Source organism: Bidens hawaiensis, unplaced genomic scaffold (assembly GCF_021521415.1).
Source record: "Bidens hawaiensis isolate Kalapana, Puna unplaced genomic scaffold, B.hawaiensis_p1.1 tig00002553_1, whole genome shotgun sequence".
NCBI classification, from domain to species: domain Eukaryota; kingdom Viridiplantae; phylum Streptophyta; class Magnoliopsida; order Asterales; family Asteraceae; genus Bidens; species Bidens hawaiensis.
This window is the reverse complement of record NW_027491139.1, coordinates 324,976-338,816: the sequence shown is the minus strand read 5'-3', so window position 1 is coordinate 338,816 and position 13,841 is coordinate 324,976.

Here is a 13,841-nt window from a genome sequence, read left to right as displayed (position 1 = left end):
CAAAAACGCTCTGGTTTGACCAACGCCCAAGTTTAAGTTTTACTGAAAGACACCACCCCATTGGTCCACCTCAAGTTTTATATTTTCTTTGTTTAGTTACAGTATCGTAATGAACGTAATTAATGCCCGCCAAAAATAATAACATTTGGGTTTTCCCAACCAACCGAATAACTAAATTTGAAATATCATATCAAATGAATCACTTATATGGCTTACCTTACATGTTTTAAATTTAAATCAAATAAATATTATAACATTCATTTGCCAAAGAAAAGTGATTCAGTTGCCAAAAACTCCAACTTTATTCCGCCACCACACCATAATGGTGAATGAAGGAGAAAATTTCTCACTTTTCATTTATAAGCGATTTTATTATAGCAATGAATTGATTACTAATCAAAAGAGGCTATATATTCTCTTCTTCAATAGAGCAGAACTTCTACTCCAGAAACCCTAAGTTCACTAGCCTAGTTGAATACAGAGGTTAGTAGTTTTTGTTTCACATCACTCAATTGGAATATTTGCTATGAAGTTTAATCACTTTGCATATGTTTTTGATTGGCATAACTATAAACATCCCTAATTCATTCCAATAGGTTTTTTCTTTGATTTGCTTTATTATAATTATTCTGATACTAAAATTTAATTGGTGTATTACGTATGTTGTTCACTATAATTTAGGGATTTTTAAATTCCTTGGTGATTGAGCCTCTGTAGTATGCCTAAATCTGAAGTGTACATTGTGTCTTAGGTTTATCATCAATTATGTAGTTCTTGTTTACTCTTGGGCACTCTAAATCTGAGTGTTGCTTTAATTCAAATATACGAAGTCTCATCTTTATTTTGTGTTAAAATAATATTTAGATTGGTTTTCGTAACCCGTAATCCGACTCATACCACAATAGCCCTTTTCTTAAACGACCAGTTCTGAACTGACATGTAGTTCGAACACATTAATTAACCAGATAACTGTATGCATCTATAATCTAATTGTATACTTGAATTTTTTTTAAAAAAGCGAGAATGTTGGAGTATGAGAAACAGAGAATGAAAAGAATAGAAGAGAATACTGCGATAATGAAAGCAATGGGTTTGAATAAAAGGACCTCTTCGTTTATGGGTACAAAGAAGAGAAAAGGCGAAAATAGGGCATATTTGGAAGACGATGAGGAGTATATGCCACTAGCCATTAATGAGGAACCATCTTTTTCAACCGGATCAAATACCGAATGTAGGGGTATGGTACTAAACCCGGTTTTATGACCCTAAATTTATTATGTTTGGCTTATTTTATTATATGGACTAATACAATGTTATTGGGCTGAGGGGGTTTTGTGGAGGTAACCCTAACTGGGCTAGGCCCATTAGGGTACCATGATGGTGGCCATGAGGCTCCCTATATAAGGAGGTCTCCATTTCCTTATTAGGGGTTGGTCATTCTCAATAAGAGCCACCACCATATTTTTGTGTCTGTGAACAAAAGATCCTGGAGATTTCTTAGCGGTCACCTCCACACCCCCAAAAAGTCATTGCAGATCCTAACCAGCCGCAGAAGAAGATCAAGACGTGGTTCGTTCATCTCGAAATCCGTGGAAACATCGTCATGGATCAGGTCAGATTCATCTCGTGCTTCGACATTGGCGCCATCCGTGGGACGGCAATGAACCACGCTCCGCTTCTCGTCTCGGCCCTCCGATCTGTTCATCAATATCTCGGGTCTACGGTTTCTTCTTTCAGATATGTTCTATGGAAATCCAAAAATCCGTAGATCTAAAAAATACTTCCAGATCTGGAAATACACAAGAAGAAATACCACCGAACTTTTGGGGAAAACCCTTAGATCTGTGTTTTTTCTAAGTGAAATATACCAAAGCTAGTTATGATTTTTTCAGATCTGGGTTCGTTTGAGCAACAGTCACACTTCATATTCATAGATCTATAAATCCTATTATATCTGTTGGTTTTACATAAAACCTACCTGATGTGGATATTCAAAATCTCTAGATCGTGCGCGCCACCGCGGATCAAAATCGCTCCCTGTGGATCAACTTCGGATTCCGCATGCGCGCTCCCGGCGATCACTCTACGCCACAGCGGGTCGCATGCGCGCCCCCGGCGATCACTCTACGCCACAACGAATTGCATGCGCACTCCCGGCGATCACTCTACGTCACAGCGGGTCGCATGCGCGCTCCCGGCGATCACTCTACTCCACAGCGAGTCGCATGCGCGCTCCCGGCGATCACTCTACGCCACAGCGGGTCGCATGCGCGCTCCCGGCGATCACTCTACGCCACAGCGGATCGCATGCGCGCTCCCGGCGATTACTCTACGCCACAGCTCACGCATATCACATGCTCATGAAGACAGCCAAAACCTATGCTCGTGGCGCATATCACATGCTCACGCATCACGCATGCTCACGCATCACGCATGCTCACGCGTATCACGTATGCTCACGCATACCACATATGCTCACGCATCACGTATGCTCACGCATCACGTATGCTCACGCATATCACATGCTCACGCATCTCATATGCTCACGCATCACATATGTTATTGGGCTTCACGTATGCTCATGCATATTAGATGCTCACGCATCATGCACGCTCACGCATCACATCTGCGCGTGAGAATAAAGGAGACATTGCGCAGGCCTCGCGTAAGCGACATAACAAATGAACAGTCTAATCCAAATCAGGATAAGAACAACCATGATTGTACTCACATGGCTACGCGCCATACTTAAAGGTTGGGAATCCTCATAATATCCCATATGGCTACGCGCCATACTTAAAGGTTGGGAATCCTCATAATATCCCATATGGCTACGCGCCATACTTAAAGGTTGGGAATCCTCAAAATATCCCATATGGCTACGCGCCATACTTAAAGGTTGGGAATCCTCATAATATCCCATATGGCTACGCGCCAAACTTAAAGGTTGGGAATCCTCATAAACCTATAGGCCACGCGCCAAGCTTAAAGGTTGGGCACACCTCATAATTTGCCCGATGATGGGAACCATGCAATACATCCACTTTTAGTTGACATGTTTTTGCAGGTTCGGCTACGAGCCGCACAAACACCTATGACATCATTATTATTATCTGGCCATTTGTGCCTCCATTATTATTTTGAAAACAGGCCGGGATATTCATCCTGCGCGGAGGAGGCCCTTGTGGGCCAGTCATTATCATCATTTTATAGCTCGTAAGACGCCTCGTGCGCAAGCTTTTATTATTCTTATAGCTCGTAAGACGCCACGCGCGCAGGCTTCATTATTCTCATAGATCCGTAAGTCGCCTCGCGCGCAGGCTTCATTATTTTTACAGCTCGTAAGTCGCCTCACGCGCGCAAGCTTTATTATTCATATAGATCGTAAGACGCCTCGCGCGCAAGCTTTTATTATTCTTATAGCTCGTAAGACGCCTCGCGCGCAAGCTTTTATTATTCTTATAGCTCGTAAGACGCCACGCGCGCAGGCTTCATAATTCTCATAGATCCGTAAGTCGCCTCGCGCGCAGGTTTCATTATTTTTACAGCTCGTAAGTCGCCTCGCGCGCAGGCTTTATTATTCATATAGCTCGTAAGTCGCCTCGCGCGCAAGCTTTTATTATTCTTATAGCTCGTAAGACGTCTCGCGCGCAAGCTTTTATTATTCTTATAGCTCGTAAGACGCCACGCGCGCAGGCTTCATTATTCTCATAGATCCGTAAGTCGCCTCGCGCGCAGGCTTCATTATTTTTACAGCTCGTAAGTCGCCTCACTCGCGCAAGCTTTATTATTCATATAGCTCGTAAGACGCCTCGCACGCAAGCTTTTATTATTCTTATAGCTCGTAAGACGCCTCGCGCGCAAGCTTTTATTATTCTTATAGCTCGTAAGACGCCACGCGCGCAGGCTTCATTATTCTCATAGATCCGTAAGTCGCCTCGCGCGCAGGCTTCATTATTTTTACAGCTCGTAAGTCGCCTCACGCGCGCAAGCTTTATTATTCATATAGCTCGTAAGACGCCTCGCGCGCAAGCTTTTATTATTCTTATAGCTCGTAAGACGCCTCGCGCGCAAGCTTTTATTATTCTTATAGCTCGTAAGACGCCACGCGCGCAGGCTTCATTATTCTCATAGATCCGTAAGTCGCCTCGCGCGCAGGCTTCATTATTTTTACAGCTCGTAGGTCGCCTCACGCGCGCAAGCTTTATTATTCATATAGCTCGTAAGACGCCTCGCGCGCAAGCTTTTATTATTCTTATACCTCATAATTTGCCCGATGATGGGAACCATGCAATACATCCACTTTTAGTTGACATGTTTTTGCAGGTTCGGCTACGAGCCGCACAAACACCTATGACATCATTATTATTATCTGGCTATTTGTGCCTCCATTATTATTTTGAAAACAGGCCGGGATATTCATCCTGCGCGGAGGAGGCCCTTGTGGGCCAGTCATTATCATCATTTTATAGCTCGTAAGACGCCTCGTGCGCAAGCTTTTATTATTCTTATAGCTCGTAAGACGCCACGCGCGCAGGCTTCATTATTCTCATAGATCCGTAAGTCGCCTCGCGCGCAGGCTTCATTATTTTTACAGCTCGTAAGTCGCCTCACGCGCGCAAGCTTTATTATTCTTATAGCTCGTAAGTCGCCTCGCGCGCAAGCTTTTATTATTCTCATAGCTCATAAGTCGCCTCGCGCGCAAGCTTTATTATTCTCATTGCTCGTAAGTCGCCTCGCGCGCAGGCTTTTATTATTCGGCGTGCTATATCTTATTCATGCTAGTGAACCATCATTATCATAAAAACCACAACACGTCACCATCATGAAGAAAACCTCCCAAAACTCAAAGACAATAAAGATAAGGCCGAAGAAAAGGGAAAAAACCGCCTCACGCCCTAACACACCTCATAAAGTCCAGCGCTCCACCTAAACGCTTGCGCGCCCAGGAGCAACGCTGGACTTGGGGGGCTTGTAGGGGTATGGTACTAAACCCGGTTTTACGACCCTAAATTTATTATGTTTGGCTTATTTTATTATATGGACTAATACAATGTTATTGGGCTGAGGGGGTTTTGTGGAGGTAACCCTAACTGGGCTAGGCCCATTAGGGTACCATGATGGTGGCCATGAGGCTCCCTATATAAGGAGGTCTCCACCTCCTTATTAGGGGTTGGTCATTCTCAATAAGAGCCACCACCATATTTTTATGTCTGTGAACAAGAGATCCTGGAGATTTCTTAGCGGTCACCTCCACACCCCCAAAAAGTCATTGCAGATCCCAACCAGCCGGAGAAGAAGATCAAGACGTGGTTCGTTCATCTCGAAATCCGTGGAAACATCGTCATGGATCAGGTCAGATTCATCTCGTGCTTCGACACCGAAGATAATCTTTGTGCATCTAAAACAAAGGCACTTGGTTACATCAGGATATCTTGACTTCACGCAGGTGTGCTAGCGAGTTAAACTTATGGTGGACGTACACTTTGTCTTATTTGACTATTATATATATTTTTTAGTTTTTGGTGTAGTTCTCTGTGTTTTATGTTATTAATATTTTACGATCTTATATATTAAATTATGATTATCCAAATTGTAATAGTTTTAATTACTCTTTTGCATAATTTTCTTGAAAGCTTTTTTAGTTTTGAGTAACAATCTCCTTTTTTCTGTTTAATTTAATGTTATCTATTGATTTATATAATGCTAATTTTTTTTTTTTTGTATTTTCAAAGAGAAAAATGACAAGTCGAGTTTGCCGAGGTAGAAGACGAGGTGGCCTAGGTGGAAGCCGAGGTGGCCGACTTAGAGATGGTTTGCTTTTTCTTATTGGATACACTAATTTATATATATGTATTTTTAGTTTTAAATTAACGTAACATATTTTACATGAAACAGATCCAGTCCCTTCACTCTCAAGCCATGAACGTGATCCAGTCTCTCCAAACCTGATTATTAATGTTGAGCAATCTCACGGACCTGAGAAAGAAACTGATAATGGTACGACCATCACAAAAAAACATGTTCAAATATTTAGTAGGCAATGTTGTAAATATAAATGTTCTTTTACCTTTTTGTAGACACAATTCATGAGACCGAGGAAGAAATTGGTAATGGTGTGACAAGGATAAAACGTGGCATTACGTGCGGTAAGGGAGCTCGAAAGATAATGAAAGCATCTAAGAAGAGATTGTTAGTGGAGTTCAATTTTCAAATGAGGCGAGTAATATGTGAAAATGACTCATCTTTCATGTATGAGTGTGGCTACATTTTGCGTAACAATTGTAGCTTACAATATAAAGAGTGGAGGCTTGTACCGAATGAAGTTAGGTTGCCGTTACGTCACAAGCTAACTGTAAGTGTCTCACTTTTCTTTCATTTTTTTTTTATAATTCAATATGATTTTTAACACCAACATTTACTAACTAGTTAATTACATTTGTTGCTTGAAGACCCTATTTGATATAGACGTGGAGAATTCGAATGTTTGTAAGGTTATTGATAGCTACATGGCAAGGGCATGGAGGGGTCACCGAGCTCAACTGCATGATTACTTCAAAGAGATTGGAGGACTAGATGACCCAACAAAGGCAAAGACCACACCCCCTTCTAATATAAACAAAGAAGACTGGATATATCTCTGTGACATGTGGTCTGAGACAAAATACTTGGTACTATTACAATAATATTCTAATTATTATATTATTAACAATTATTGAAAAATGTGTAATGTTTTATGTGGTCGTATGTCTTTGAAGGAAACTGCAAAAAAGAATGTTACTGCACGTGGAAAGCGAAAGTTGAATAGTAGAAATGGTTCAAAGAGTACAATACGCTATCATATTGAGCGTGGACTTGATTTAGATTCATCATCGGGTCAACTTGAGACTTGGAAGCTTACACATTGGGATGAAGAAAAAGGTTGGATATCTCCGGATGCAGCTGCATTATATGTGAGTTTATTTGCTCATGCTTACTGATAGGTAATAATTATTTGGTAAATAATTAATTTATTGTATTTGTCTTTTTTTTTTCCTAAAAGGAAGAGATGATTAAGCTAAGAAACCAACATTCTTTGGAGTTAATGAGTGATAAGTCGATTATTGAAAGTGTACTTGGACGAAGCTCTGTTCGTTTACATGGGTGGGGACGTGATCCAGTTATTACTACAAACACCATGGGGCCACCCAAAAATCAAAGCGTCTTACTTATGATGAACTAGTGGATGCACTTGAAATAGTGAAAGGTAAATGTGCAATTATGGAACAAACACTAATTGCGAACCATATAATGCCTCCACCAAGTGCATCAGGACAGTCTCGTGGAGATACAGCAGAGTGTGATGAAAATACCGATGACTGAAGTAGTTTTGTTATTTTTTATAAAGTTGTTACTTGTTAGTGACTTATGAATGAATACCTTTTGCTTTGTTGGTTCAAGGATTTCAATTTATGTAACTAATATTCTCATTTTGGGGTTTGAACAATGATGTTTCAACATTTTTAAATAAGAATGGTAATTTGATCACAAGTGTTTTATTTTGTTTTTGTATTTGTTTATATGTATTTTATTACAATTATCTACATGTATTGTGGTTATTGCCCACACATACGTATATTCGTTCTACACATATTAAAATCAACACCTACACATCAACCACTTTACCTACACATAATAATACTTTTATCCACACATATATCCTGACACATGTCATCACCATAGGCCACGTCACCAGACACGTCACATGACATGTCACGTGCCACGTCACATGCCACGTCAATTGACATCTAAACACATCGTCATACTTATAACTACACATATATATTAGTTTTAGCTACACATATATGTGTAGGTATAACATGTTAATACCTACACGTAGCTGATGTGTGGGTGATGATCTATCTCAACAGTCGCGAGTCTACACATAGTGACACTTAATTTATGTGTAGGTAAAGACAACTATCAACATATAATAGGCTATTACCCACACATACTATGTGTGGGTAAACACCCTAATTTCTTGTAGTGTTAATTAATACTAAAATAATAATTGCGTTATTTTAGAACACACTATTCAAATTGACATAATTTTAATAATCAATACTTAATATATCATAAATTAAAGACAGAATTACAAATTTTGTCATTTAAAAAAAGTCAATTTACGGTTTGTGTCCTTTTTTTAGTTTCTTTGCAGGCGGTATCCTTTAAACATTTTTTTCCTACACTTTATGTCATTTATGCTAACTGGGTTAGAAAAACTCAGTTAAATACGCTCACGTGAGTTGCATGTGAGGGCATTTTGGTCTTTTTAGTCTACACCTGCAAATTTATAACCCCTTCCCCCTTCTTTCTCTCTTCTTTCTCTCTCTACGCCACCACCATTACCACACCATCACCATACCACAACCACTCCGGCCACCATACCCCCACCCAAAACCGAAAATCAGTACAAAGCACCCGACATAACTGATTAGCACATAATCAAGCTACCAATTGAATCCCTTTAATTTAGCTTCATCATCATCTTCATTCCAAACCTACATAAAAAAATCAAACAAACAAACTTAAATGATCAATAATAATAATAATAATATAGAGCAAAAGTAAATATTTTTAAGTCTAATATTAATATCACCTGCTGATCTGTTGTTGAAGAAGAAATGGCCTTCCTTTTTTTATTACATGAAGTTACTTCACTCTCTGGTTCAGATTTCACTTGCACCGGAACAACACTAGTAGCAGGTTTTGAAGAGGGTTTCGGATACGGGTTTGGAATACGGGTTTCGGATACTTGAATGGGGATCCTTTGCGTTTGTGAACGGGAAGTGTGGCGGCGGTTTGTGAGATGGAGAGGAGGTGGTGGAGGAGGGTGGTGGTGGTGATTGGAGATGGGTGGTTGACGGCGGCGGTTGACGGCCACCTGAACCATCACCTCTGATTTCCGACAACCTGAATCACTGATGTGCTTGAAGTAGTTATAAAATAAATAACTAAAATTATACTAATCTAGACACTAAGTAATAATTCTAGACTCTTAACTTAACTAAAAATACTAACCGGCAAGTGAACCGATCGCCTCTAGTACAGCCAAGTAAGTCCGGAAATCGAACCCACGAGACTCTTTAAATTACGAAACTAGCAAATTAGACTCAACTACAAGACACGGCTATTTAATAATAATATTTGAAGGGTGTTTTTAAAACCTAATCATTACTTAAAACCTAATTAATTAAATATAATAAACTCTTAAAACACTTAGATTAATTCAGATGATAAAGATAACTTAGGCTAGAATCCCCGATGTCACGACAATCAATTAAATGGGAAATTTAAGTTATGGAACTGGATCGTAAAATAGACCCTTGACAGAAAACCCGAACAGGACCCTTGACCTTCAAGAAGACACCTATGGATTTCTAATAAGTTTTAAGACTCACCAGTTTTATGAATTAAACTTCCTTACGGTTATTTAATAATTTATGTCTAAGTATCTTTATGACGAAATTCTACCTTACAGCGCGGAAATCAAAGATAGTTAAGAAGACTCAACTGGCTTAATAGACTAAGCTGACAATCAAACCTAGACGGACTCCTTACGAAGAACTAAATCTAGCAATCCTGACCAACAAAGATCTATCAATAACCTATCACCTTACAGCTTTCTAGGCTAGCAGCTCACTTTTATCTATTTAATTGATTTTATTGTTTCTATGATTTTAATGCATATCAATCATAAACTAGTCAAGAAGACACAGTAAATGACCTAACAAAACCCTATCCTAAGAAACAATCACCAAGGGTAATGTGAAACAATAAATCCAAGTAAATAAAAACAAGCAATCATACGCATCAATTAATTCAAACTCAACACTTTACTTAGAACATAAAATCCATAAAGAAAAGAAATCCCAATCAAAATCAAACCGAACAAAGGTTCATCACGACCTAGGTAGTTTATGAAGTTTAGCCTAGCATCATATAATCTAAATCAAACAAAGCAAATAAAACTGAAAACATGGTGAAATAATGAGAAACGAAAGATTAAAGGCGATAAAACACGTAGTCTTCGATCTTGAACGTAAAGCTCTTCACCGGCTATTCTCGTGCCTTAAAAATCACCACAAGACTCGAAAGTATGCTCCAAAAAACTCTAAAATCGGCTGGTGGCTTTCAGGTTATGTCAGGTTTAAGTTAAAGGTGTTTAAATAGCGAAAACAAGGCCCGACAACAACCAAAAACTAGTTAAAAACCCATCAGCAGTGCCTAGACGCCGCGCTAAGGGCTTTTTGCCTTTCCCCTAGGCGCGACGCGGCGTGCTCCTCCAAGGGGGGCGGTCAGACCGGCCCGGTCTGACCGGTTCTCTGTTCTGGTTCTTCCTGATGCGTTCCGGATCTCCGTTTCGGCTCGTTTTTCGCCCTTTTTAATCACGATCAAATCCCAGAACCTACGACACACAAAAACGTTAGTATTATACAAATCTAGACTAAAAACGAACAAAAAATTAAAATATTAAATAAAATAAACAAGGGAAACATATATATTTAGCATTATATCAATCACCACCTTCTTTTTCCGGCCACCTGAACCACTACCATATTTTTTCGGACCAGATCTGAACACCATCCTTCACCGATCTTCACCTTCACCGATCTGAACACCGTTTTCGGGCCAGATCTGAACTCCAGTTTCTTCTCCGATCTTCACCTTCACCATCAAATTTTGAGTATCCAAAGTGTTTAAAGGGATTCAATTGGTGGTGTTGGTGGGGGATTCAAAGATGGGAAAATGGGGTTTTTTTAATTAAAGATGAGAGATGGTGGATTTTAGGGTTTTATAGGTACAAACGAAAGGACAAAAATGCCCTTACATGCGTCTCACGTGAGTGTATTTAACTGAGTTTTTCTAACCCAGTTAGCGTAAAGGACATAACGTGTAGGAAAAAAATGTTTAAAGGATACCGCCTGCAAAGAAACTAAAAAAGGGACACGAACCGTAAATTGGCTTTTTTTAAATGACAAAATTTGTAATTCTATCTAAATTAAATAACCGTTTTATCATCATTTATAAATATTATTCGACACATATGATTTAGTGAATATTATTAAACATGACACATTTTCATAATTTATTAATATTATTATTCCCAATAATCAAAATATTTCAAATTATCTATATCTTTACATGGAAGACCAAATTTAAACTTAAAACTACAAAATTTAATTAATATATTTAAACTCCTTTTAAATTTCAGAAATTGATCAATCTTTCAATAAAGTTTTAAAGGTTTTAATACTCTCCATAATTTTAAACTCATTTCAAAATCTTTTCATAATTTTTTGAAGTTTTCAAATTAACCGATTTGATTTTCATTTTTGTAATTATTTATAAATTAATTAGTCATATTTTTTTAGTTTTAATTATTTTCAAAGTCAACATAAATTTTTTAATCTTTCCAAAGTTATTTGAGAATTCATTTATTGTAAAACATTTTTAAGTTTTGCAAATTTAACAAAATATTAATGTCAGTGATTTAAAAGTTTGTTGCAAAATTGGTCAAAAATCAAAAACAATTTCATAATTTTTTGAAGTTGACTAATTCCAAATTTTTTATATTTTGTAACTATTTTGAAAATATTCCAAAACGGATTGTTTTGAAATAGTACAAATTAGTTATAAAATGACGGCCAAAAATGTTTTAATTGATATATCTTTTTGGTTTAATGGTTTAAGTTAGAAAGATGTTTTATGTTGTCATTTTACTTTGTTTGTTGTTATGTGTTATTTTGTTTTAATAAATACAACAATTTAATAATACAATTTTATTAATGTTCAAATGTTACTCATTATTAAATATGTTATTATGGTATATTTAATTTGGATGCTATAGTTTTATTATATTTTCAGGTGGTGAAGCAAAATGAGTTTCTTTTGATATAATGTTTGAAGAAGTTGATAGTGGAATAATACGAAAGAACATGATGTCTTTTGTTAATGTTTTTTGGTTGTTTGATGTACATTAACTTATTGTAAATTTTAACTTTTAATATCTAGACAATGTAAATGGTTAACATTTTGGTCCGAAAGTTTGAAAAAGTTTTGTGTTGTTTGAATTTATTCTGTTTGTTGACATGTTTTTTCACCCGTGTGTAACACGGGCAATACCCTAGTTTACATAAAATCTTAACACGTAAACTTTATCAGATTTTAAATCATGTTTAAAAATTAAAATCCATTTCTAAAATGGACAAAAAACTTCGAAATCAAAATATTGAGCTGGTTGAAGATCTTTGCTTATCTCATATCAATGTAAGAGTACTAATATATTGTTTATATATCCTTCGTTATACATGTGCTAAAGATGAGTGATCAGATTTCAATTGTTGTTGAATCAGTTTCACTTTATATTATTCAAGAGCTCGTACAAGAAAATACATTTAATATCATATCTTATAATTTTTTTCCACGTGACTATATATATGCTCTATTATATATTTCTTACCACATGACACATGTGCGTGTATATATTGATAACCAAACCAACGTGATTCTCATTGATATTCTGGTCTCCTGCTGTATAATACTTGAAACCAACCTGTAAATTATATACACATGTACCGAAAATATATTGAAAGATATGGGGATCAAATTGAGGAATCTGATGTTTTTCTTGGTGTTTTAAAAACCGGTTCAAACCTGCGGATTTCGCACATCATGCCAATATTTGAGTCCGGTATTTTGTCCGGTTTGCTATAGAACATCGTACCGGCGGTTTTTGTCTAAAATACCGGTTTTTACCGGCAAACCGGTTTTATGTCCGAGAATATTTTTCATATTTTTTCAAAATGACTTTTAACCCAACTATAAGCATTCAAATGTGTAAACTTTAGGACTATTTTTTTATTTGAGTGGTTTTGCATTATTTTTTTAATATGGATCAACTTTTGGATTATTTTTTGTTATGGAATCATTTATTTTTGGGTTATTTTATTATTAAATTTACATTTATAGGAAATTATAAGGTAAAATATTCAATCGGTTGAACATTCAGGTATAACCCGGTCCAACCAGTTGTATTATTTTTTAACCTAATCCGGTACAAATAAAATACCGGTTTTTAAATTATTGGTTTTTCTGTTCGTTACTCTCTACAAGTTGTGACTTGTGAGGTTTTAAATTATTATGCACATTTATTTATTTACCATGTACTAGCTAGTTGTGGAGATATGATTGGTAAAAACTTATGGCCAATTTCTTTCTGATACAAGTGGTGATCAAAATTTAAAAATCGTCTTTGAGGGAAGACAATGAAACCTAAACATGATGAGAAAACTTGAAACTCGAAACATTTAGGTATGGAACTGGTTTTAGATTACTTTTGAAATTTTTCACAAGTTTAGGACCGACTACTGAATTTATAAAATGTTGATTATATTCTTGAGACATGGCAAAACATAAACCCTAATATGTTGAATCATATATAAGAAATTAGACATCATAATAATAGTACTTGTATGAAACGAGACCTAAGAGAAGGAAGACGATGACATGACATGATTCCTGATTCGGTTCCGTTATGATATCATGGAGATCTTAGGGAGAAAGTTATTGGTGAGTTTTTAATTATTTGTTATTGGCAAGTGATATCTAAGGGAAGAGGAAAGATCAAGAGAAAACTTCTTCTCTAAATAACTATTTTTATTTAAATATAAAAAATATTTTCTATGTTTTTTTTCTTTCATCCTTCTTATATTACTCTTCACCATAAATAATAATTCGATGTAATTCACGTATGTAATACTGTGCAATACTATTATATTACATAGTGCAATGATGTGTAT